Here is a 2850-nt window from a genome sequence, read left to right on the forward strand (position 1 = left end):
TCTTTTTTACAATAAATGCAACACCACTTCTCTTCAATATGTTATTTCCGGCATAGTAAACCATGTGGTTGTCAGATTCAAAATGGCCAATACCAGTCCATTTCAGCTCACTAATGCCTAAGATATCAATGTTTATGCATTCCATTTCATTTTTGACAGTTTCCAATTTTCCTAGATTCATACTTTGTACATTCCATGTTTGGATTATTAATGGGTGTTTACAGCTGTTTCTCTTCTTTTTGAGTTGCGTCCCCATCAGGAAATGAAGGTCCCAAGAGCTTTGCTACCATGGGCTTTACTCCATTTGCATCATCACAGTCAACTCTACTTTGAGGAGACAGCTCTTCCCCAGTTGCATTTTAAGTGCCTTCCAACCTGAGGGTCTCATTTTCCGGCACTATATCTGACAGTGTGTCTCTGCTATTCATAAGATTTTCAGTGACTAAATATTCAGAAGTAGTTCATTACTCTTTCTTCCTAGTCTGTCTTCATCTGGAAGCTCATCTGAAACCTGTCCACCATGGGTCACACTGCTAGTATTTAAACTACCCATGGCATAGCTTCCAGAATCACAGCAACTCACAAGCCACCACATTACGACAAACTGATCTAATAGTGACCTGTATAGGATTTCTAAGGAGTAATGTGTTTGAACCACTGACCTTGCAATTCAAACAGACCTTGCAGTCTAGTGCTTATCCTCCAGCACAACCTCAATAACATATATGTAAAAATTCTCAAAAAAAAAAAATCCAAGACAAGAGAATTCAACAAAATATCTAAACAAAATAATACATTATGACCAAGTGAGATTCATACCAAGGATGCAAGGATGGTTAAATATTAGAAAATAAATAAATGTAATCCACCACATAAAAAAAAAAACAAAGGAAAGAAAAGAAAACCACGATCATATCAATTGATACAGACAGGACATTTGATAAAATCTAACATCGATTACTTACAAAAACACTCAAAAAAATAGGAATAGAATGGAAATTCCTCAATATAATTAAGACCAACATTACTTTCAATGGAGAAAAACTGAAAGCATTCCCTTTGTGAACAGTAACCAGACTAGTATGTCATTTATCACCACTGTTATTCAGTATTATATTCTAAGTCTTAGCCAGAGGTGGTGGTGGTGGTAGTGTGCCCTGTAGTCAGTTCCGACTCATAGTGATCCTGTATAGGGTTTCCGAGGCTGTAAATCTTTTACAGGAACAGAAAGACTTATCTTTCTCCCATGGAATGGCTGGTAGTTTTGAACTCCTGACCTTGAGGTTAGCAGCCCAACTTGTAACCACTGCACTACCAGAGCTCCTTTAGCCAGAGGTATAAGGCAAGAAAGAGGCATTATAATCATCCAAACTGGTAAAGAAGAAGTAAAACTCTATTTGTAGATGATATGAGTCTATCCATAGATAATCCCAATTACTTAGCAAGAAAATTATTGGAACTTATTGAAAGATGAAGCAAACTTGACAGGGTATAAGATCAATACACAAAAATTAGTTTGATTCCTCTATACTAATAAATACAGTTCCAGAAAGTAAGTTAGGAAAATAATACCATTTACAATAGTGACCATATAGATGAAATACTTAGGAATAAATCTAACCAGAGAAACAATTTGTTGTTGCTGTTGTTAAGTGCTGCTGAGTCAGTTCTGATCCATAACGAACCCTGTATAGGGTTTCCAAGGGAATGCTGGTAATCTTGAACTGCCAACCTTGCAGTTCAAATGGCTTTGCAGTCTGGCACATTAACCCACATGCCACACCAGAAACAATAGACCTATTCAAAGAAAGCTACAAAACAAGAAACCAAAAGAGACTTACATAAATGGAAGAATATACCATGCTCATTCTTAACAATGTAAAAATGCTAACACTACCCAAAGCAATCTATAAATATAATGCCATCCCAATCCATATTACAACACCATTCTTTACAAAAATGAAAAAACTGATCTGCCACAACAGGACTCCCAACTCTATATGAAAAGCAAAGAGACTTAATCTAACCTAAGTACTGCTTAAGACGAAGAACAAAGTTAGAGGACTTGCACTTCCTGATCTCAAATCTACTGCACAGTCACTGTAGTCCTAACAGGCTGATACTGGTACAATAGAACAGAACTCAGAAACCAGAAGTAAATCAATCCACATAGGATCTTTGACAAAGAGTCAACACACATTAAATGGAGAAGAGATACTCTTTTCAATAAACGGTTCTGGCAAAACTGGAAATCCATTTGCAGAATTAAACAAGACCCATATCTCACACCATATACAAAAATAAACTCAATATGGATAAAAGACCTAAATGTAAAACATAGAACAATAAAGATAATCAACGAAAAATAGGGAAAAACATAGAGACTCTAATACATGGCATAAATACACTGTCAAATATAATTAAAAATACACAAAAAATAGATGACTGGTATCTCCTAAAAATTAAACACTTACATGCATCAAAAGATTTCCCCAAAGGAGTAAAAAGAGACTCCACAGACTGAGGGAAAATTTTTTTGCAAAGACATATAAAGTAAGCAGCTAATATATAAAATTAATAGAAAACTACACAACTTTACAAGAAAAAGACAAACAACCCAATTTTTTAAAAAAAGGAACAGGACATTAACAGACACTTCACCAAGGAAGACATTTAAGCAGTCAACAAACACATGAAGAAATGTTCACGATCACTAGTCATCATTGCTTCTTGCTGTTGTTATGTGCCATCAAGTCAGTACCCACTCATAGTGACACTATGCACAACAGAATGAAACACTGCCCAGCCCTGAACAAGCTCATAATTGTTGTTACATTTGAGCCCATTGCT

Source organism: Chrysochloris asiatica, unplaced genomic scaffold, assembly GCF_000296735.1.
Source record: "Chrysochloris asiatica unplaced genomic scaffold, ChrAsi1.0 scaffold00120, whole genome shotgun sequence".
Classification (NCBI taxonomy): domain Eukaryota; kingdom Metazoa; phylum Chordata; class Mammalia; order Afrosoricida; family Chrysochloridae; genus Chrysochloris; species Chrysochloris asiatica.